Source organism: Leptonychotes weddellii, chromosome 1, assembly GCF_054177405.1.
Source record: "Leptonychotes weddellii isolate Sample4059 chromosome 1, ASM5417740v2, whole genome shotgun sequence".
NCBI lineage: Eukaryota > Metazoa > Chordata > Mammalia > Carnivora > Phocidae > Leptonychotes > Leptonychotes weddellii.
In genome coordinates this window covers 113,280,000-113,305,187 of record NC_138369.1, presented here as the reverse complement: position 1 = coordinate 113,305,187, position 25,188 = coordinate 113,280,000, and the positions used below count along the sequence as shown (strand labels likewise).

Here is a 25,188-nt window from a genome sequence, read left to right as displayed (position 1 = left end):
AAAAAAAAAAAAGTAAGATTAGAAAGTTCACAGGCTACTGAAACCTCCATTCCCGCCCAAGGCTCCCAAATGTTTCCTTGCTTCTAGAACAAATTATTTTTTGCTCTCTGGGGACAAATCCATTTGACACGTATCTGTCACCTACAAATCAATGGACAAACCAAGCACACTAATAGCACACCTTGGGCACCAGACATGATGGGTATTTAGGAATACGGGAGGAGGGAGAGGAAAAGTAGGCAGAGGTATCTAATTCCTCGGAACAGGGACTAGGGTAACTGACGCAATTGCAGCCACAAACTTGGCGGGAGGAGGGGAGAGGATAGATAAGAAGATCCAAATGGACAAGGTCCAAGATCCAGTATTTGAGTATCAGGTCGTTTGAAAGTCTCAGTGCAAGAGCCAGGTGGCAGCAGTCATCCTAGGGGATGCATGTACATGAGGATCCCAATAAATAGCGGAATCGAAGGGCATTTTAGAATACAATAAAGTTCTGGCATGGTTTGAAGTAAGGAGGTAAATTAGGGTTCAGAAACTCAAATTGGGGCAGGTAGACAACAACCGCCAGCCAATCGGAAATGCCACGGAAGAGGGCAGAACTCGAAATGGGGTGTCTTGGCTGCCATGCGGTCCTTCTGAGCTTAGAGCAGGTGGCGAGCAGATTAGAGTTGTGCAGCAGGCGCCGAAAATGATCATTCCCACAGCGCAGTCATGACCACGTCAGTGGACCTCAGGGAAATCGCTCAATTCTTACCCCACAGTCTGGACCGGAGGTAGTGTTGAGGAAAGCGGCTATCACAAAATACTCCTTCACTCTTTCAGAATTAGCGCACGAACGGACACGGGCCGAGTAAGACTAGTAGTGGCCTCCTGCCATTTGGGCTATTTACTCATCAAGACGACGGAGCCACGCTTCTTGATACTTGGACTCTGCCACAACACAGGCTACCTCCTAAAACACACCGGCTGCACCACGGGTAGGCTCTACACCCAGATTTGCTTTCTCTCCGACACAGTACCATCCCAGTCAAAGAGAATCCTCGTCAGGAATCAAGCGGGCCCGGCTGATGAGCAGGCAGGACTGTCACAGTGCTCCATGTTCAGTTCATGCCCTCCAAGGGTCCCATCCTTATCCTCCTTTCCTGTCACTCACCTCCACTAGTTGTGAGAGTACCATCAAAAGAGGACTGTTCAAGCCTAGCATAGCTAGCCAACACTTTGGAGGTGAAAATAAATGCTTATTAAAAGTATATCAATGCCAACCAAATAGTAAATAGAATCGAATCAAAGGTGTAAGATCACCAAGGGGGAGGGGTGGAATACTTCTTATAGTTTGCAGATGCAAATTTTTCATGCTTTTGACGAAAGAAAGAAAGAAAGAAAGGAAGGAAGGAAGGAAGGAAGGAAGGAAGGAAGGAAGGAAGGAAGGAAGGAAGAAAGAAAGAAAGAAAGAAAGAAAGAAAGAAAGAAAGAAAGAAAGAAAGAAAGAAAGAAAGAAAGAAAGTTAATACAACAATAAAATGGAGCAAATGATACGGGCAGTGTGTGAGCCAAAAATCTGTTCAACCCAAAAGGTTTTTCTGCTCAGTATACATGGTCCTTAATTTGCATGTGTTTATTACTCCTAATTTTCTTTTCTTTGTTTTATTACTCCTAACTTTCAAGCACATTGGAGGTCAATTAAGAAATTGATAAACCTCTCTCCTGATAAGATTAGAGTAAAACATTAACATACCATGAATATGTTCAGCAGAAAATAGAACTCAGTAATCATTGCTAAAGGTAAATGTCCATGACCAGATGGAAGGCTAATGAAAAAGTTGTCCTTCTTTTCACACCTCAAGTCATGGATGAAATGGAATCTTCATCTGCAATGTAAGAGACACACATTAAAATGTTTCAGACTTGAGTAGTAACACCTGTCAAACTCAGTAAAGGGCTTTCTATTGTTTATTCATGCAAGCTTCATAATGTCTACTGGATTTAACTGACTAATAGTATATTTATTAAGTATCCTAAAAAGTTAAATTATTGAAAAGATATACATATTATCTACGAGAGATGACCAACGAACACCTCCAAAGTTTAAACTGATTGAAGAGTATTAGAAGAGGTTTGGAGGAAAAAAAAAAAAAAAAACCCTAAATGAAACCTTCATTTTGATCACATTATATATCAAGAATTCTGGGGAGAGTAAATCATGCCCCTTACCATCAGTAGAGATACTGCAACTTTGGCTTTGAATAGAACTAAAGGAACCCATCTTTCAATCATCCATTCATTCGGCAACTATTTGTTGATCGTCTAACAAATATTTAGCACCATGCTAGCTAAGAGATTCCAATGAATTCAACAAATTCATCTACAAGTAGGAAGAGATGTCCCCATTCCTGCTACGTGTCATTCTCCCATTATCAGCTGACCCATTGAGAGCTATAAAATAGAAACCAGGAGATAGCTGTGGTAAAGGAGGAGAGTAAGAACAAAATGTGTAAGGTCTGAGGCTAAATCCATAGGGAGAAAATCTAAAGGAGCTTTTGAAGCCATACATTGATGACACTCACTCTGGGATTTATTGACAGTTTTAAACCGAGCAGTAACATAATCATCTCTTTTTTTTTTTTTTAACAAATATTTGGAGATAGGATTGGGGTCTGGCTCAAACCTGGCTGTAAGTGGGTCAATAATGAGCTGTTGCTGTGATCAAGAAAAAAATATACGGCAGTTTGGTCTATAACAGGAGTGGTGGGAATATCCAAACATGAAAACATTTGAGCAATAGTTAAGAGTTAGTCTCCACTGGACTAAGTGATTGGTGGGTATAAGAGATGAGGCGAGAGAAGGCCAGGATAACGTTTCATGTCATCTCCCCAGACCCTAATTTTCTCATCTATAAAATGGATTTATTATCATAACAATATTTACATTGCAGGATTGTTGTAGGAATGAAAAATAATGAAAGTAGAATCACTCTGTAAGCTGAAAAACTACATATCAATGTTTGTTAAAAACAATAACAAAAAAAAGACATTAGGGGAAGAAATTCTCATTTTTGAATTTCAATTTTTTCCATCTACAGAAATGGAATGGTGAAGATGCCTTCCCGCTCTAATGTTCTCTTACTCTGACAATTTTCTTGACAAGGCGGAATAATTCATTCAATTCCCTGAGATGAGGTGGAAAGAAAAGCCAGTAACCACCACTACTTATTTCAAGAATGAGCCTTTAATTCTGCTCTGTGCCTTCTTACGTGGCAGGCAGGCATTTGTCCATGCAAGGAAACTTCACTGTATACTTTCTGTCCAAGTCAAGGCCGGACATGAGAATGTGATTAAGACATGGTTTCTAGGGTCAGCTACCTATAGTCTAAGATGCCTTTGTATTACTTAGAATAGATGCGCTATACTTCCTAAATAAACTTTCTTCCCTCTGCCTTACAAAATGAAGTCAAGCCAGCCTTTCTTACAATCCCTCAGATAAATGCTCTATTGCTTCCCAGAGTTCTATCCTTTCTTTCTCTAGACTTATTCATATCTGCCTTAGTTCCCAATGATGGCACTGGGATCCACTCCTAAATTAATAAACTTCAACAAATGAATGGAAAGCCAAATTCATTGATTGTGTGCTTAAATAGCCATAGTCACTATCGTTGTAATTGGTCAAGTTTGACCAACTAATCCCTCATTGATTTATCCAGAGAGAGTAAACAGAAAAAAAAAAAAACAAGTTCGCCACTCCCAACATATAAATAATTCTACAGTAAGTCAGAAACTGAGAATATTCCAGTTGCTGCCATGACTCCCATTTCAACTGTAGGCTGGTCTTGAACCTTGTAGGAACCCTCATTTCTTTGAACTTACCTTCTTCTCCAGTTTTTATTTAAGAAAATAAAATAGATAAAATATTACATTTATTTAGCATTTTTCTACAGGGACAACTACTTGAAGTAACTGTGATCAGAGAAAAATACAAGTTTCTGGACATTTTTTCTGGCTGAAAACCATAATTGTCTGCATTCAAGATCACTCTTCAAAGCATTAGTTTCACGCTTTGATTTCAGCTCAAGTTTAAAAACCACCAACCATTCTTTCATTTGCAACTAGGTTTTGGTTACTAGCTGTAATGAAAAAAGGTACAATCTATAGGGGATAAGAAAAAACTTCTTAACTTAGTTCTAGTTGGAAAACCAGAACAGAAAATCTTAAAGAAAACAAGTTGGTAATCCAGCCAACCAGGGTAATTCAGAGAGAGATGTTTAAAGATATATATAAAAAACAGAATTGAGGGAAGTGACTATTCTAATCTTGTCTTAGTTTTTTTTTTTTTTTTCTGTTTTGTTTTGTTTTAAGGATAATATCCGTTCCAATTTTTTTCCAAGTATAGCGTCCCTTATTGTTTCTAGCTCATTAACTTCCCTCTGTCTCTCCCAGAACAACACATTTCACCACTGTTTTGCATATGGGAGGCATAAACAAAAGCATGACATTTTAAGGCATGATCCCATGGGGCCTTCGAGAAGTTTATGTTTCACTGGAAACTCTGAGAATCTTTTGCTCAGCTAGGGAGAACATCTGCTTCCTCTTAGCGACTTTAAATACACTTTGATCCTGACGTCTTTCAATATCACCCACACAATGTATTTGAGGTTTTCCTGAGTAAAATGGGGAGAGCGGAGTGACATTTGAGTTGGGGGCAAAGTGCCACTTTCCAGGAGACATTCAACTAACACTTTTGCTCAGGAATAAAAAAACACAGTTTTAGTGCTGCCTACTCTTGATTCTTCCTTAGAAACCTCCTCTGCAATAACACTTAGCATTTATGTAGCATTTTTTAAAACATTAAACAAATTACTCCTCAACCAACCCTTTGTCAGGAAATCAATTAGGTAGAGTATAATTTGTAGATGGAAAACCAAGAAATGAGCAGGCTTAATTAGAATTCAGATGTATACTCCGTGCTTCCCATTATCCCTGTCCCCAGACCACCAAGAGTTTCCATATGTCAGCATGATTTTAGTGAAGAGCATCCAGTAACATTACTTTGTGATAATTGTCTATTTTGAATTTAAAATGTTCCACCAACTGCATTACTCTGGGTTCCTTTATTTATCCATTCCAAGAGCATCTACTGAGTGCAGAGTAACCTTTTCGACATTATAGTTCATTTTTATTAAATTAAGTCGTCTAGCTCAAGGATCAGGAAACTACAGCCCCTGGTCTCTATTTTTGTAAATAAAGTTTTATTGGGACACAGCCACACCCATTTGTTCAGATATTGTCTAGGGCTGCTTTTGTACTACAACCATAGAGGTGAAATGGAAGCTTGATCCAGAAGTTGTGAGAGAGATCATATGACCCACCAGCTCAAAATATTTACCATGTAGTCCTTTACAGAATACGTCTTCCAACCCTGTACTAGCTCAATGATTTCTAAACACTTGGTCTACCTGCAAGTGGATCTGCTGAGAATCTGGTTCAAGGCCAGATTCTGATTCAGTAGGTTGGTGGTAGTGGCTTGTAAGAATCTATATTCTAAAAACCCTGTTTTGGTGATTACATTGTATAATTCCATTTGAGAAATGTTGTTCCAGGTGATAGAGTTTAAGGGCATTCAAGAGACAGAATTTTTTTTAAATGGAAGGATTGCTCATGGGATGGGATTAAGGAAAAGCTTCTTGGAGATGGTAATTATCTGCAAATTTTGATGGATCTGGACTATAGAGAGAAAACCCAAGACTTACTACAAGCAGTAAAGAAAGTGATATGAGTCATGGATATGGATATGGGAAGGAACAAGGGTGAGGGAAGTGTACAGTAAGGGAACAGTTCTAATAGAAGATAGGGAATCACTGAGGAATTATGAAAGATTTCATTTGTATGGAGTTGGGGATCAGAGCAAGAGATGCCCTTTAAGGCTTGTTGAGAAACACTTTCAATCCAACTAACAGTTCAAGATCCACAACCTGCAGTAGAGCTGATCCAGTCAAGCAGTGTATCCCAATCTCTTCAATGAACCATGGAGGACATTTTTAACATGGTGGCTTAGTGTCAGGGTACAGAATTAAATCAGTGGCCACTTCAGGGTTTGCACCCGCAACTTGAACCTCATGAACAGTGTCCACAACTTTAACATGGATCAGCAACATTTAGCAGGCTTGGTAAAACTCAGAAAGCTTGGTTTCACCTCCAGAGTTTCTGATTCAGTAGGTCTGCAGCAGGGCCTGAGAATTTGTATTTCTAACAAGTCCCCAGGTGATGCTGATGGTGCTCATCCAGGGACTACCTTTTGAGAACCACCACTCTAACCAAAGGGAAAGGCTGGAAAAGAGTCGTAAAGTGTGTCCATAAATAGGCTTTGTGGTGTTGAAGGCCACACAGTTCTATGGCTGATGGACCAAGACAAACACACGGCTGTCCTTCAAGCTTGAACTTTTAGAGGTCACTGCCAGTTTGGATGAAAACCAGATTGAAATCACAGAACCATAAATAATAATAGAGTTAATAATAAAATAGGCCTTAGAGATCATTTAGTTCAACTTTTTATCTTGTAGACCAGATGGAGAAACTGAAAATCAGAGATTACGTGGCTTACCTACATCCAGCTCCTAATAGCAACCCAAGAGTTTTGTTCTTCAAAAGGAACTTGCATAATAAAAATGGGTGATATTTAATATTAAGAAACTAAACTAGGACTTAATCTATGTACCCTGAGTTTACTAAGCAGCTTATAGATGGCAACAGCAGATAAACTTTCTTCCCAGTAATCATACCAAAATGAAAATGAAATCCTCATTGAAGGGAAGCCTACATTTGCAATAACGGACACCCCCCCCAAAAAAAGTTAATCAAGATTAGAAATCGATTTTGGCTCTTGAGTAATTGGTCCAAAACTTATTACTATACCACCTTGTGCCTTTAAAAGGCAAACCATCACATTACTAATATTGACTATATTTGATTTAGTTCTTGACTGTTTCTCTGAATTTCAAGTGCAAGGAAATTGAAGCTTGATTCAGGTTCAAGTCCTAGTTCCTGATTATGGGTAAATGACAAGTCAGGTAACAGCTGCAATTGATTGAGAATGACATCTAAGCAAAGATGCTTTTAGCTACCTCTGGGCTCTCAGAGAAATACTTAGAAATAATTCAGATATGGTTTCTTATCAGCTGGGTATTAGCAGCCTGTAAATATGTATCCCCATTCAGCATAATGGGTTCTGACAGAGTAAAAGCCACCTGGAAAACATTTAAATGTCCTTCTTCCAGTGGTTGTTTGGCTGCTTTTTCCCTGAGGGGCAACCAATCAACAATGCACTATTTTAGTTTGTTAACATGTAGGATGTGTCAGGCTTTTATTTTGTCTTTTGCTTTGTTTTCTGTTTGCTTTCGTTTGTTTGCTCTCTGTGCTCTTCATTTGTCTTTCAAATATAGACTAAAAAGGATCAGTTTCCTTGTCCAGCCTTATGTCATATGTAGATAAAAATGAGTTAATTTTTAATGAAGCAGAAAGTGAGTTATATAAAGGCAATTTCCTTCCAGGCTTTACATGATGGCTCTTGTTCATTTTATTGGGTTCATCAACCAAATGGTTATTTATTCATATATCCATCCAGCACAGATCGAACGCGGCTACGTGGAAGGCATTTTGACAGATTTGGGCCTCCCCAACCCCAGCTTGTAATTATTGGAAAAGAAAGAGCAAGCAAATACCGCTGCCATACCAGGCAGTTTGGGTCCTAATTTCCCTTTGTTCCATTGTGGCATAATTCCCGTTCTCTGGGTTGGTTATTTTACAAACAAGATTCCTCTTCCACCATGTTCGAGGTGGTAAAGAATTTCATCATGTCTTTGGTTGTACACTCCAGATATTATGTAATTTTGTGTTCTTTCGAAGTTAACACAATTTTCTTCAGCCTGGTATTTTGAGGTGTTCTTTCCAAACTCGTGCTAAATTTGAATGAACCAGCATTCACGTCAGGCCTGTGTGTGTGTGTGGGTGTGGGTGTGGGTGTGTGTGTTAACTCCTAAGCATGTATTACCCACCTTTGCTTTTGGCTGCTTTCCTTCCACCTAGAATACACTCCAGTTCTACAAAGACTAGGAATCCTTCAAAGACCAATTAAAGTTCGACCTCCTCTATTGGGCTCCCTTGGGAACCCACACTGAATACACCTTCTCCAAACTCCCAGGACACTTTCAACACCATGTGTTTTGCATATCAAATTCTGCCTTCCATATGAATTACTGTTTTGAAATTAGCATGCTGTCAGCTCTTTGAATACAAGGAATAGTGTACATGATTTCCTGTATATCTCTGAGAGCTTAACAAATTATTAAATGGTCAGATGTGTATGAATGGACGTTCATCCTTCCATTTGTATGAATGGTAGTTTTAACAACACTGATAGTAATGATCATTGTTAGAGAATATTTACTGGAAATTTTCTCCAGCAGAAAAGTGTCCATGGAATCAACTAAAAAGCAAAAAATCAAAACCTTGAGTTACTCAAGTTAGTTGCTAAAAAAACTGAATTTTCTGAAGCTATTACAGTTGAATTGAAAAGGGTTGGTTTTGTGTTTTCTTTTCTAAGAAGCTTGGAAAACTGATCTAATGTTACATAATGCGGCCTTGCGGTAAGTAGTGGGTTTGTTCTTCAAAGAACTTGAGAAATCTTTGCTAATTAATTAACTCATTAATCACTAGCTAAACTAGCAAGCAGGAAAGGAGGCTGCAAAAAGAAAAGCCAATGGTTGTATCAGCAGCAATCTAGAAACTGAACCATAATCTAGAGAGTAGAGGGAGGGGTGCTTGTTCATCTGGCGGCTGGGATTTTCACTGTATGTTTGGTTTTGAGGATGGAGAGTTGATCTGGCTTTGAGCATAGACAGTGTCTTGCTAAATAGTGCCTATTCTTAAAAATAGCTCACAATGCCAGCTTTTTACACACTGGGTGCTAGGGTTTTTCATTTCATCGAGTAGAATGGGAGGCAAAGAAAACATTATGTAGTGCCCTTTATGCTGAAGCACCAAAATATGCCTCAAGAAACATGTGGGAGGGAGACGGAGAGAGAGTGGCAGAAGAGATGATGCAAAAGAGCAATTCCCAGTTTTAGTAAATGAACCAAATCCTAGAATTAGAAAGAAAATACTCAAATTGGAAGCTAAAAATGTCAGACCATTTTAAATCTAGGATAATGGCAAGTTACAAAATTGAGGCTTAAAAAAAATCAACATTCTCCCCCCACACATCCCTCAACCTCTATTTTGAAGGACATCTATTCAGGGGGTTTCAAATACTTCTGGTGTTGAGATAGTCAGGGAGGTGGTGGGGGGGCTGTGTAGGGCAGTGTCAGGGTAATGCACAGTCTTGCCGATTTATTCACCCTCAAAGCAATTTTAAAATCAATTCAGTATTTCCTGGATAGGTTGACGTCACCCCGCTCATATCAGAGTAAAGGACTGAACTGCTGGCTTTGTGCTCATTAAAATTCTGTATACTACACAAGGCAGGAGCCAATGCCTATTTTCAGGACAACCATAAAACAAAGCAGTGAGTGTTCTTGTCTCTGGGGCCAAGGTGGGGGGAGCAGAGAGGAGTTGTGTAGGATGAGGTCCACACAGGGGAAAGGGGGAGGGGGAGGCACTAATCTTTTTTTGTTTTTTGTTTTTTACCAAATTCTATCAATAAAAGTGTCAGTCACATATATTTAATAAAGCATCCAAAACACAGAAACGAATTCAAGAGTACTCCAAGAATTCTAATCTGGAAGAGACCAGCTAGGAAAGTAGTGACAGACAATTTAATCTGGGGAAAATGACTTTACACCCAAGAAATTGAGAACACTATTCTCAGTTCTTTTATTTTCATTAAGTAGTTCTTCTTCTCACAACCCATTTGTAAAGGAAAATATCTGTCACCTGTCACCCATCTTGGTACTATTTGCATGAACATGGAACCTAGATCTTCCACATAGATCGTTTGTGTGTGTGTGTGTGTGTGTGTGCATACACACCCATTCATATACACAAATAAATGACTATAGGTCTGTCAACAGGACCACCCCCCCTTGCCCCAGTCATGATTACCACGGCAGAGAGACTCTCTGAAGTTGGACTTTGCCGTGAACCTGAACCTGAGGGATGTGTGTGGCTTCGCTCTGATGGAGCCAGACAGGGTAGCTCTACACTAGAGTTTTGTAGAGCTGAGAGGGCAAAGCTGTGATCTTCTCCCCAGGGTAAGATGCACCTTTGGTACAAGTGTGTCATCCAGCTAGGCCTGCTGCTCTCCCAGCGGAGAGAGTGAACCCTGCAGAATGGGGACCCCCCCCCTTGCCCCTGGGCAGAGACACTGGGCTCAGAGGACTCTCAGAGAAATGTGCCCACTGGGCCTTCTTTTGTCCCATCCCGATGGCAAAGGAGGCTGCCACAGACTCCAGAAAAAAAGACCTTGAATTCAGAACAGGACAGTCACTTTGTTTTTGAGCATTTCATGTCAAGCACTCTTTTCCCCAGATAACCCACAAACCCAATTTCAAACAATATTTAAAAATTCTCAGCGAGGTGCCTGGCTTTTTCTTCTTTCATCTGCTACACACACACACACATACACAAACACGGATGCACGCACATGCACACCCGGTGGGCCCCTGCATATGGTAAGCAACGCGACTCTTATTCTAAGAAGGGCAGGCTGAACTTTCAGAGTTCATTAGAAACACACCCCAGCATAAATGCTTAGGCTCTCATCTCTCTAAGTGGGACTCCATGTTCAAAAGCAATGAAGAATTGCCTCAAGACCCAGTTCCCTCTCCTGCTGAGTCAAGGGGAAATGGAGATGGGCAGAGTTCTTCCAGGAGGGGTTGGCACTCTGCCTGCTTGGCACAGAAAGAAACCAGCCGCCTCTCTACCCACATCCTTGATTTTCAGGGACAGCCTGGTTCCAGATCTCTGCTGGAAGCTGGGGCCTGGCCCCCAGGCAGCCAGGATGATGGGACCTCCTACGCTGTTGGAATGTCTGAGGGAGGGAAACTAAAACTCATGCCACAGAGTGATCTAAAAAGGATACCGTCAGTCCTTTGTCTTCCTCATCCAGGTCATATTACTCTTTGAAATGGCACAGTGGGGTCACACCCCAGTTGGTAGGGCACAGCGTCATTCCCGAAGACCCAGGGAACAAAGGTTGGAGCTTTATACCGTCTCTCTCTTAGACTAGCCAGGTTCAAATCTCAGCTGGGCTACGTCCCAGCTCTGTGACCTGGGGCAAATCACTGAACCTCTCTCTGCCTCATTTTCCTCTTCTACAAATTGGGACAGTAACAGTCCCTACCTCAAAGACTGTGTATGAGGATTAAATGAGGATTAAATTTTCAAGGGTTAAGGAAAAGTGACTACAACACAGTAAACACCATGTAAATGTCAGGAATGATCATTAGACATGTATCCCACCTGAGTTCCCACTGACCTGCTCTTAAACACTCAAGGGAAGAACAAAGGAGAACCGGGCTACCTGGACCCATGCCCGCACTCTTGGGCCCTGGTGGTCTCAGGCCGTTACTGCCTTCAGATTGCACCCCCACCTGCCCACGTCTTTCTCCGGGCTGAATGCAAGCAGTGTTGTTGCCTGACTCAGCTGAAAGGCACAGGCATCCTCATTACCCTGAAATAACCTAATTAACAAAGTCTATAAAAGAAGGCACTGCACCGAGGAAGAACCTGGCCCACTCACTGAATATAGGAGTCTAGGTTCTGCAGAGCTGTTCTGAATGGAAGACTGGGCCTTATTTACTATTAACAACATGAGGGAGAAAATGGAACCACTGAGACTTTGTTCTTTATTTTATGCGGAGTTCCTCCTGCCTATAAATAAAGCACCCACTCCCTAGGGAAAGACACCGATTATCTGCAACCTGCCCGTCATGCACAATGATTGCATGGGAACTGACCAGAGGTTTCGCAATCTGAAATTGCCAATAAAATATGTGCTCCTACGATTAAGACTAAAGACTTCCGCCTAAAGAAGAACGTGTGAAGGCTGTTTCCCTAGCCTAAGCAGACATTTCCCCAACCAAAAATCAAAGCCTAGTATGTCACGGAGGACTTTTGTAGGGTTTCTGGGACTGCCCTTAGGCTATCTTAAAGGTAACAGTTTGAATGCCAAAACATTGGCCTTTGGGGACTTAGAAGGAAAACAGGACAGAATATTTGGCTAACCTAAAAAATTCAGGCACTCACCGCATGCATTCATTTGTCAGGCAGGTAAAAGGCAGCAAATAGGGGAATATTTTAAAAGTGGGTGTTATACGAAAACAATGAATTGTGGATCACTACATCAAAAACTAATGATATATTGTATGGTGACTAACATAATAAAATTAAATTTAAAAAAAGTGGAAACCTATAGTTATATTTAGAAGAGTCACCCTCTTGCTCTTATCTCCATCTGAGTAGCAAAGAGAAACTAAAAACTGGACCCCGAGTCTTGATGGTGACTCCTAGAGCACTAGAGGTCAGGGGTAGAAATTGCCAAAGAAAGTCACAACTGCGTAATTCTATCCCTGTCCTGTGCCTCAAAAGGGCCAACCATCTGTGTACCTGCCCTATTCTCCCTTCCATTCTGGGTCATTCCAAGGGGCAGAGTGTCCCCTTGTGATCTATTCAGTGGGCTCCCAGGTTAGAAGAGAGAACCCTAAGGAAGGCCACCCTTCTGACCCCTATAGAGCATTGCTTAGAATCACAGGAGGGGGTCGTGGAGTCAGACTACCTAGAGTCAAATCTAAGCTTCCCACTTAAAGCGGGGTAATCTCTCTGAGCCTCAGTTTTAGCATCAGGAAATTGGAAATAATACCCCGCACCTCACTCATTGGGATACCTGTGGTGATGTAAGTAAAGGAAACCTCCATGCTAAGAATTCAATGAATGTCAACTATTGTTTCTGGAAAAGGAAAAATGAATGTGTATCCATATCTACCCTAGCAAGGATGTCTTGTGGTCCTCTCCTAGGGACTTTGAGAAGAATAAAAATATAGAGCAGTTTTCCTAGCATTAAAATGCTTTAATATTTTGGAATAGAAAATATAGAGATAGGAAATTTTTTTTTTTAAGATTTTATTTATTTGACAGAGAGAGACACAGCGAGAGAGGGAACACAAGCAGGGGGAGTGGGAGAGGGAGAAGCAGGCTTCCCGCAGAGCAGGGACCCCGATGCGGGGCTCGATCCCAGGACCCTGGGATCATGACCTGAGCCGAAGGCAGACGCTTAACCGACTGAGCCACCCAGGCGCCCCGAGATAGGAAATTTTTAAATAAACTGGGATCTGAGCTTCTCCCCATCGGTCCATTAACATACTAGCAGCTACATTCCACAGAATTGACTGAACTCTCGGTCTGTAAAATGTGGAGATTTTGATTGTCGGCTTGTTAATTACAAAACAAAGTACATTAAAACATGGAACAATACCACACATGTAACTGGGGCACTGTTCTACCTGGTGGATTTGTAATACTAATTTTAAATTGAATTCCAAAATTTTAAATGTACACTTCATTTGTAAAAATATGGTCATTAGTGTTGCACTTCACTTTCTGTTTTTTTTTTTTTCTTCTCTTTTGCAATGTGGGCTTTGTGGTCTTTTTAATTTATAAATAGGGGCTTGAACAAGATATACCCTAAAGCCATTTCTTCTTTAGTCTTTCATTATTCTATGAAGCCCTCAAATCAAACTTCATGTCACATTTTTAGCAATTAGTGAAAGCAGTTTCTGAGAAGGGGAAGTTGAGAGAATATATGTCTCTACCACAAGTTGTTTATGCCAACTGCAAGCAGGGCCTCTTCATAATTTTGCAAAGTCTGTACTCTCTGTGTCATTTGCAAAGAGCGAACAATCATGATGAAAAAGAAACCACTGAGGGCAGCAGGGAGATTCCAGAAGGCACAGGACAGGGGGCAGAATCCTGGAAGCAGATTGTGTGTGGTGCAGTTTAAGGTAAGGAAACAGAGAGGTGAAAATGTTTTTAAATATTTAAAGCCCTCCCCCCTTCCCTGTTCAGAGAGTAGGTATTTTCTACTCTTCACACACTGCATCCTGTCAGCTCCCGGGGCAGCTTTTCATCTTCCTCAGTCCAGCTTTCTCTCACCTCATTTCACACATCCTGTGCTTCTCATACCTATCGCATTCCGATTACCCTGCGCACCGGCCACCGCTCCCCAGAGCGGTGTAGGAAAAGCGATCTAATTAATGATGACCATTTACAATTCTATAGAAGCTGCTTCTCTGCACAGTCAATAAGCAGCCTGACTCTGGGTTCTCTCTGTGTTAATAGGTTTCATGATCCCTAAGTTGGAACTTTTTTTTTTTATTAACAATTTTATTTATTCATTTGAGAGAGAGAGAGAGAACACAAGCAGGGGGAGTGGCAGGCTGCGGGAGAGGGAGGAGCAGGGGGTCCACCAAGCAGGAAGCCCAAAATGGGGCTGGATCTCAGGACCCCGGGGATCATGACCTGAGCCGAAGGCAGACGCTTAACTGACTGAGCCAGCCAGGTGCCCCCTAAGTTGTAACTTAAAAAAAAAAAGTCTGATATATTTCATTCAACCATTTGGGAGATCCGTTTCATTTAAAAATGAAAGGAAAAAATTATTCATTAAGAAAGAACTGTACTGGGGCGCCTGGGTGGCTCAGTTGGTTAAGCGACTGCCTTCGGCTCAGGTCATGATCCTGGAGTCCCGGGATCGAGTCCCGCATCGGGCTTCCTGCTCGGCAGGGAGTCTGCTTCTCCCTCTGACCCTCCCCTCTCTCATGTGCTCTCTCTCATTCTCTCTCTCTCAAATAAATAAATAAAATCTTTAAAAAAAAAAAAAAAGAAAGAACTGTACTAATGTGAATGTTTGGAGATTCTCAGCTATCCCATAAATGGGGTAACTGTCTTGAAACTGACAACAGCATTCGGTCTATCAGCAAAGTCTTCTCAGGAGCCTACCATTCAAGCTATTCCATCAGCCATGAGGGAGGACATGATAGATTATGCCTGTTCGTCGAAGAGTTAACAATCCAGTTGAAGAAAATTAAAAATGAAATAACATTTCTTAGTTGTTAATAACACACCGGTATAAAAGTAGACCAGGACGATGTAACAAACATGTTTACTACTCAATAGATGGTACACTGTGATAAGAGTTGAGCGGAAGCAAAGCCTCTATGCTGTGATGTGGGCTGTGAAGCTTTCCTAACAGAAGGGGGATTTGCCCTGGGTCAGGGCAGCACAGATGGTAGGCTTTGGACTGGCCAGGAGGAGAAGGCCAGGGTCCCAAAGGAAGCAAGAGTAGGGAGAACACCTACCAGACGTAGCTACTTGCAAAGCATCTTCAGAAGCTGTGGCTGACTGACGTTCAAGTATCACGAAGAGGAGCAAGACATAGTGATGAAAAGAAAGAATCTGGGTTTAAGATAATTTAAAGAGACCCAAGTCCACCATATTGCCCTAAGTATATCCTCTCAGCCAATAAAAAATATTGAAGCCTCTGCTATGTACAAGGCACTGTTAGGGGTGAGGGAAGGCAGATGAACAAAAAGGAAAGATCTAATTTGAGCTTGGGAGCTAGACATAAAAACAGGAAATGTTAACAATGCAAAAATATACTAAACAAAACCGAAAAAATAAAGAATAAAAGGAAGGTGAATTGGCAAATAATTACTCCATCTGTAAAGGAAACCAGTTATTTTGTCTGCTAAAAATCATTTCCTTTCTTCTGAGAATAAAAGAGCCTTCCTTTACTTCTGAGTATCTTTCCTCCAGCCCCTGAGTTAGTCCTGTGATATCCACAGGAGCTGCCACTTCTTCATGACCCTGCTCCCCTTGCCATCACCAATTGGTAAGAAGTGAGTTTCAGCAGCATGGAAGTCCCCAGTCCCAGTTTCTTCCAGGAATCAGCTACACCCTGGCTTATTTTTTTCAATCTTTTTATCAATAATAGGAGCATTTGCTCATAAATTCCCTCTTTGATAAAAATTGGTTCAAATTGGATGCCTGTCACTTGCAACTCAGAGTCTCATTAAACTTCTGAGTGATTAAAATCTGCCTTGTATTGTAATTGCTTGCATTCCTTTCTTCAAACTTCTGGATGTTTCATACTCACCTTTGTGTCACCTAGAGTGCCTATATCTGTGATTTGCCGTAAGCAGAGAGAATTAGGTGAATAATACCAGTTGTAGTAACAGATAAACTCCCAAGTCTTAGTTGCCTGACAGCTTACAAGTTCATTTCTCACTCCCATAACTCGCTCTTAAAGGACAGGTGGCAATTCACTAGGTGGTGTTTCTGGGACTGGCTCCTCTTACGTAACTTCTGGCTCCATCATTCACGGCCGTGGTTTCCTGTGCTGGATCCCCCACAGGCAGGAACAGAAAGCACTGAGAGGCCTTCTACTTATTAAGCACCTGGGCTCAGAAGTGACTACATCTCTGCTCTCACTCCACTGGGAGAAGGAGGCACATAAATACGAAGGCTTGGAAATGCGATCCCTAGATGGGCAGCCAGGTCTCGGCAGCAGCTCCACGCCATGGGAAGGAGGCAGAGATAGCTGTGGAAAATTAGCCATCTCTTCCACAAAGTAATTCAAGTAGTGGTGGCTAAATTTATCTTACCACAAGAAAGAAAGAGAAAGAAAGGAAGGAAGGGAGAAAGAGGTAGCAAAGTGAAGAAAAAATTCACTGTGGGTTACAGATGGGAAAAGACTGCTTCTGACTACCTGAGTGGTCTACCTCTACCACACATTTTAAAAAATTCTCCCAAATGATTAAACTTGGCATCTAAACTGGGTAAGTCAAAGCTCAGCTTTCATGGTCAAAATTCTCTTCACATAAAAGCACGGGGCAATCTGCCAAAGAACTTTCCTTAACGGCTGGAATTCCAAGGATACAGATGTCTTCTTAAAAATGGCTGTTTCTTCCATTGAACTGAATCCTACCTTCTTTCTCTGTGAGGACAATGAGGGAAAAGATACAACCCTTGGAACAAACAGGAAATATTCCAAAGCCTTTCTATACGGTTTCCAACATTTTTAAAGTTTTGTTTTTTTTTCCCCAAAAAATGTTGTAAACACATACCCTTATGGCATGGAAGTCAGGTTTTGGTTCAGAAGTAGGGTTGTGGAGCAAACTGCCATGCTCAGGGGGAGGGAAGAGAGTACAAGAGACAGGAGCTTCCAAAAACAAGGCTGGACCCTGGCTGTGGAGAGCCCTGGGAAGGCTCCCCCCACTCCAACTCCCCAAGTGTCAAGGCAAGTTCTCTGGCATTGAAGGGAACTTGCGAGGAAGAGCACCATGGTTAATGCGTGGGGTTTCAGTGCCTAGCACAGTGCCCAATAATAGCTAGCAAGTATTCAATAAATATTTGGTGAATGAATTAATGGATGGAGCTGGGATTTAGTTATTCTATCTTATATGCAAAATGAACATTTGGCCTCAGTACCAAAGGGGGGGAAAAATCCGGAACTGGGGCACAAGATTGGAGCAAGACAAACAAGAGGCATTTGATGCCAAGTTTCTTTAAATGCTTTTAGTTGGAAACCCGTGTGGTCTCAGAGTCAGGAGCAAAGATGAGTCACCAAGCAGAGGTCAAAAAGATTTAGCTAATTAGGTGGCATATTGAGTCAGGAAGCCAAGGAAATGATTACTTTCAAATTATTGTACAACCTAGTTGGAGAAGGCCAAGAGTAGTGAAAGATCTGTTTTCTTCCTTCATAGCTTATGTGTGTCACTCTGAAAAGCACAAACAGCCTTGAGCAAAACCATTAAGTAGACCCTCACCCATTCATCTCCTTTCCTGTCACCCCCTGTACCGAGTAAATGTACCTCTCGGTGCCCAACAGCTCTGTTTTTCCCACCCACTCTGCACTTCCTAGGTCTTCCTAGGGCGGCACTTCTTGCTTCAGATTTCCCCATCCTAAAGGGACCTTTAAAATGCCACAGTCGCTCACGCTTGATCTTGCTCTTGCCTGCTGAGAGATGCCTCATTTGTTAGTCTGCTCATGTGTTCAGAGAAGGCATTAATGGTAAATGCAGGTAAAATATAGTCTTGTCTATTGGGGTCTTCTGAAGACAAAACCTTTAGCCAATGGAGTATCTCTAATCATGAAAATTTTCTAGTAAAGCAAGGCCACTGGGGAGGAGATCATGGGGGCAGGCTGAACTTTCCCTGCCCTTTAAATCACAGCAGGAGAAGAAGCCACTCTTTCTGTCAGGTCTGGAGACCTGGCTATCAAACCCTTTTAAAACAGCAACTGTCCTGGTTGAATCAACACAGAAAGACCTCTCCCGGCAAAACCTCAGCCCCAGACCATTCAGAGAGATACGAGTTACGTTAGCGGATATCTTTTCAAAAGGGTACCTGAGTCATTTCCCTTTGGACCCCTGACTCCTTTATTTCTGGTTCTCTCAAATGCTTCTTATAAATTAATAGTTGAAAACACACAACAGTGGTCTCTGGTGTCCCTTATACACTCCTTCAGAAAAAAAAGAAAAATTCACTTAGTTTAAAGGATAAAATTGAACTTCCCCAAGACTGTAACTGTGACCAAATCATGCCAGTCTCCCTGGTCACTCACAGCTGAAGGAGGGACATCATGCCATAACCCCATGAACAGTCTGAAGGCAGTTATGTCTAAAAAACACTACAGATTACCAGGCTGCCACGTTAATAAAAGTGCTGGCCACTATTATGTGGGCTCACAGATTTTACCCATATTTCCTTTCCTAGTGCCACTACTGCTCTTTAAATCTTTCCAGAAACAATATAAGGTATAAGTGAATTCATAGAAATACATATAAATCCTCATATAGATAGATATAGATAGATACAGTCACACATATGTAAAGTCACTATTCCTAGAAACATTCCCAAAGGAAGCTGCTTTTTGATATCTTCTCTTCAAAATAACAAAGTAGCTTGTAGTCTTTGTTACAAATTATAAGTCTCACATATCAGCAGGCAGCTCTAAAGAAACGCAACCGTACACATTTTCCCTCTTGAATTGGATAACAACGATAACACCACCAGAAGACTCTAATGCTGATAAGGAATGTACTTAAAGCAAGCTCATGCACTTTATAGAGGAAGATCAATGAGGTCACCCCAGAGCCTACAGGCCAGAGCTAATCGACGCTGTCAGCAGTTCACCTTAAGTGATCAGCTTTCACCTGACGAAACTTGCTTCCTTATCTGGTACACCATGAAACCCATAGTTCTGCCTTAGCAAATGGGAGATGAAATTAGACATACAATGGACTGTATTTATGAAGCAGACCCAGGGAAACAAGTACAAATGATAGGAGAGGACAGAGGGGAAAGGGAAAGAGAAATCAAGCAGACGGGCCCAGCCCTTTATGAGCTCTGACACCTGAGGATATCACTCCGCAACCCCACAAGTTAGCAAGTAATAGAGTGAGGGTACCGAGTCATGAAGGAAAGGTTAGGTCACATCTGATAGACTCTGTTTATTAAGACAGGGAGATGATAATACAGCCTATATAATTATCCATCAAAACACACACACACACACAGAAAGCTTCGATACGTAAAATGTATCTTTAAAAATCAAAGCACTGAAAGCATTTTATTCCTCACATGACGTGTTAGTGGGTCAGCCAACCAAGTTCAAGAATTGAGAATAATAGAGGGAAAAACAGTCAAAAGTCCACTCTATTATTTTTAACCCACTTTCATTACTCTAAAGTAGAATTTTTTTAATTTTAGAGGACCTATTTTAAAAAATAATAATTAGATAAGCATGTTCTCAATTTAACATATTTAAAAGAAGAATACTGCTTCTAAAATGCTTCAAGATATTTATTTCAGTCATTTATTCAAGTGTATCAGGCACACTTCTTGATTCAAGGGTTACTGTGGTAAGAAGTTTTCATTTACCCAAACACCGCCCCCTACCCCAATACAACCTTGCTTTTGCTGAGGGTCTATGGAAAAAATCTTTTGCTTGTCATTCAAACTCTTGTAGATTCTAAATCAACTATATTTATACAAAGTAGCAATTGTGCCAAGCAGAGTCTTAGCCTCAAGAAATACCTAGATCAATCACCAAGACTCAGAGCCTAGCCCTGAGGAAACAGGTAAACCCCACAGTCACTACGGTAGAAGATGTGCTATGTTAGAGCTATAAATACAATGTTTGTTAGCCCAACAATGGCAGAAGGAGTGAGCAGGGTTCAGTGTGTATATGTGTGTGTGTATATATGTATATATATATGCACATATGTATGAATAAATCGAGATAGAGACATACATTGATACATGGTATGTTTTGACTCCCATGACAGTTAAATAATATTGATGCTCTTCTTCATGAAAATAAAAACAAAGCACATGATTTGGAATTATAGTATCTACCATCAGGTAAATCTGGACTGGAAACTAGATTCTGCCACTTATTAGCTGTGCAGCCTTGAAGAGGTTACTTGACCTCTCTGAGCTCCTGTTTGCACCTATAAAATAATTATAGCACCTAACAGAGTTATTAAAGCTCTTCATAGAGGAGAAGCAAAAATCATCCATTATATTTCTTTATTATGGGTATATAAATGTCCTTAAAAATATCCTATACTCAACATTCAGAATATTGTTTTTCAGTTTAAAATTTGGTCTAAAATGTTGTGTTCTAGAATATAAACAAGGAAGGGTTGAGCCCTTCAAACACACAGGTATGCGTGCCCAAAAGAAGAACAACAAAAACAGCCAGGCAGGGGTAAGAGCTCCAGCTTTTCTGGAAGCTTTACTGGGTGCCCAGATATTTTTAGATTATTTTTTAAATGGAAAACACACACACACACATACACACACACCCCAAAAGGCATAGAACAAACACCCAGAAATATTTTGCTTCAATTTTACATGGGTTATTTTTACAGATCTGTCTTGCCGTGTGGATTTCATTGAGAATGAGATGAATCCGTGATATTGCTTCCATGGAAACCTGTTTCTTCGTGATTGGCTGAGCGGTATCCAGGCACTTCAACGATACCCCAGAAAGTACAAGTACTGTTAATATGTAACAGACACAGTAAAATCTACCAACCCCGCGGCATTTGTTATGCAACTCCCTGTTAATAAAGAGATTCCGATTCACCCTAACATTTTCTGCCCCTCTAAATATCCTTGAGAGGTTGTTTTGCTTGTTAAAACCTGACATACAGAGAAACAGGAGTGAGGAGGACAGGACATGGAAGAAGGGGCATAAAACCTTGCAGGTGTGATAAGATAAAACCTTATCATACTTGTAATTGCAATTGCCTCCATTCCATTTGTTTTATTTCCAGATAGAACTGGGTGGAAAGAGAAGAGTGATTTGCCCAAAAGGAATGTTTTCCTGTTTTCCATTTAATCATGATGAAGACAGAAAGTATCACGTCACCTAAGACAATTTATATAACTACGAACATGCTGGTGTGACTAACCAAGCAAGATGAAGCAAATGATACAAAATTAAATGGCCCAAAGGAGACAATGTGTATTTACCAGTGTCCCTGGGAAATTGAGGATTTTTTAAAGCATATATGATTTGGAACTCCCAGTGTGCCTTGAATTAAGAGAAGCAATCACGTTTGTTTGTTTTAAAGTCCCAACTTGCAGAAGAGTTAAATTCCCAATCATATTTTCTACAACACCTCCACTGCCTAGACACTTGAGAGCTTATATTTAAAGTTTAATTTACATCATATCAGGAGTAAAATCTACCACTAAGTAGGGGGCAACAGTACTGAAAAGCGGCCAGGGTTTTTAATGTTTCCATATATTATCATTCCACTTAGGATATTCTTGTGTGAATGTCTTATTTGAGATTTTCTCAACTCCCAGTAGAGGATACAATTTAAAAACCTGAACATACATGTTTAGGTTAAAAACCTTAAAAATAATAAGGGAAAAATTACTATACTTGGAGCTTATATTTAATGACTCTATAGAGAGGTGTTGATTTTGTGTATAAATCCAGTGGAAATCATGTTAGAAAATGCTACTGGGCAAAAACCCTAGACTACATCTAAAGCTGATATTTGCTGATAGCCCAGAAAGTTAGCTGTCTGTGTGCTTCCTGTAAATCTTTAAACTGATACAAAGTTGAGGGGCGCCTGGGTGGCTCAGTCGTTAAGCGTCTGCCTTCGGCTCAGGTCATGATCCCAGGATCCTGGGATCGAGCCCCGCATCAGACTCCCTGCTCAGCGGGAAGCCTGCTTCTCCCTCTCTCACCCCCCCTGCTTGTGTTCCCTCTCTCGCTGTGTCTCTGTCAAATAAATAAATAAAATCTTAAAAAAATAAAATAAACTGATACAAAGTTGACTAATAGGGTAGGTTTAAAAATGTATACAGAGCAGGAGCTCAGCTTTGAAAAATTAATATAAATATGTAAAAGACTAAAAAAAAATCATACATCAAAATATTAACCATGATTATCTCTGGGGGCCAATAGTTGCTTTTTTGTGGGGTTTTCTTTTCATTTATATCTTAGATTCCCCACATTTTCTACACAAAGTATATGTTATTTAAAGAGAAAAAAAAACATTAAAGAAACAATCAGGATTCTTTTCATCTTTCTCTGTAAGGACAAGTAAACCTTAAATATATAAGGAAACTTAACATGTTTGAAAGTACTGTGCGCCCACTATCTCATCCCAGGCACACAATAGCCTGGGAGAAGATATTACAGAGAGGGAGTCTCACTTACAGATAAGGAAAATGAAGGCCAGAGGTCAGCCAGCTCTGCAGGATGGCTGGGATAGAAAAGTCAGAGCTGGGAGAATATAGCCAGTGTCCTGGAGCTGGTCCCCTGTCTCTCAACCCTTGTATTAGATATGAGACATATTGCACTGAGGGTTTTCACATCTTTTTAAACAAAGTTATAAGTCCATTTTAATTTTTTGTCTCCTTCTCCTGAATGCAACACACAGCTAAGAATCAAGCAGATGCTTAACACAAAAGATAACTTATAACAATCCTTTCCTCTTTGGATGTTTTAAAGGTCATCTTTGCAGCTAAACGTTTCCTAAAGAACTGACAGCACTTCAATTGTTTTTTTTCTTTAAACTATCTTCCGAAGTTTGAAACTCCGAGGTTTTAAAAAATATATACGTTCCTAGCCATCCAAGCCGTTTTGGAGGAAGGGAATAATAACATGAGTATAATCTAAGCAGTTTATGAAGAGCAATGCCTAGAAAGGGTCAGTGGGCACTGCACTCAGGGCCAGCTGGCCAGACCCAATGCCAAGTGGAGAGGAAGAGAACAAGGCAGATACTTCCCCATCCAGCCATCTTCCCACTCTAGTCCCAGAGTGATATCAGTGGTCAGGACAAATGGAGTTCCAAGGGACTGTCCCAAGATGCACAATAAAGAAGGGGGGGGTAGGAAGAGACAGACACCCCAGGATGCCTGAGATAGAAGAGAGACGGAGTTTCAGAGTTCCTTTCCTAGGTTGCTCATTTGTTGTAAGGAATCTGCAACAGCAAAGTCACTGCAACCACACATTGTCAATTAGAAAAGGGGCCCCTTCCCCCCAGCAGACACAATCTTGACCAAAGCATGCAGCATGGTGAGTGGGCATTCCTACTTATTCCCTGACCAGAAATCCTCATGCAGGAAGCAACCTGCACAACTGTATGCAGCAGCCCATGAACTAGAAACAAAATCAAGTTAGGTCTGCCCCTAACTGGAAGGTATTTTTGAGTCCTTGGCAACAAAGGATCCTTTGGTTAATATAAACACACACACACACACACACACACACACACATCTGTTACATAACAGAGACCAACAGATGATTTCTAGAGTCCAGAGGTAGACTAATTATTTCCCTAGTGAAAAGGCAAATGGTACCCAAGTCATGGAGTATTATAATGATTGAATGAAATACTGTATGTCAAGCACAGAGCACAATGGCTAGCATGAATCACTCAGTAAAATGCTGGCTCTTTGCCATTTTCTCCTACCGATACTGAAACTATTTAGGTAAAGCTGCTGTTACAGTAGTAATGTTTTTTAATGCAACTCTTTCTTGCTATGAATCCCAAAGTCTTCATATTTCCCCACAAAGGAACCAACTTTATTCCCTTCCCCACGACCATCCTCTATACCGAGTACACTTTAGAGTAGCAGGCAGTATGCCACAGACACTGAACCCATCTGGAAGAACCACAAATTAGCTTTGTATGAAATGTTAGTGCAAAACTCAGAGCTAGCTCTGGCTTTACATTCTATAATGAAACTAAAATTTGGCCCATGTTTCCAAAAATGTTGCCAGCATTTGCTATGGGCCTGTGATTGTCATTAACCCATGAATTTGAACCCATATCAAAGGCAAAAGATTCCAGATCTGTTGAGAGGAGGGCAGAAGTGAGGCGTATTTCCCACATGTCACTTTGCACACTGACCCTGAAAGAAATGAGAAGTTGATGCACAAAGCTGTGCAGGAAAAATGTGCAGAGTCATATCTTCCAATGAACTTGGGTCACAGTCCTTCCTGCAGTTCTTCTATCTCTTCCAAATGAGCCCCAGAGACAGATCAGCTCTTTCTGAATATTTACCATGGTTTCTGGGACAGCTGTGAGCTCTCTTTCCCTATAGCTTTTTAGTTAAAAAACTGTAAATATGTAGAGAATCTACCTGCCATATCTTAACCAAATTCAAAGGCCAGTGACATGACGACAGTCATGCTCTGTGAATATCCCCAATCTTGTCATTGGTTGCCAACCTGGCATAGGGTGGCACTGTTTTTAAAATATCCTTTATCCCCCCCTCTAAGGCAGCTGCAGCCCTCTCAATATTTCTGAACCCTAAGATCTCACAAGTAGACAATGAAACCCCCTCCCCAGGTATCTATATTTTAATAAAATGTCATGTCACCAGATTTTTCTGACCTTTTATATAGCTTTAACCAGGGACAATTTCTAGAGGATGAAACTCAAGGCAGGAATCTAACATGTGGTATCTTAATAAATGAAAAATGATGCCAATCAGAGAATTTCTATCATCAAGGCATGTGTGAAAATAATGGAGGGCATTGTACAGAACACACCAGAATTAGGCAACCCAAATCAGAGTGAAAATGTGTATGAAACAACAGAGAGTAAGATACACTACAACTAGAGAAATAGAAATAGATTCTTTTGAGGTTAAGAGCAAGTTGAGGGATGGA

General features: G+C 40.8%; 1 long non-coding RNA gene across 1 annotated transcript; it reads left to right on the top strand.

Moving 5' to 3' along the window:
• Positions 1-13,779: 13,779 nt before the first annotated feature.
• Positions 13,780-21,137, top strand: LOC145717196 (uncharacterized). Its single transcript, XR_014140269.1, has 2 exons — positions 13,780-13,981; positions 20,915-21,137. It is a non-coding gene; the product is annotated as an uncharacterized LOC145717196 (long non-coding RNA).
• Positions 21,138-25,188: the final 4,051 nt, after the last annotated feature.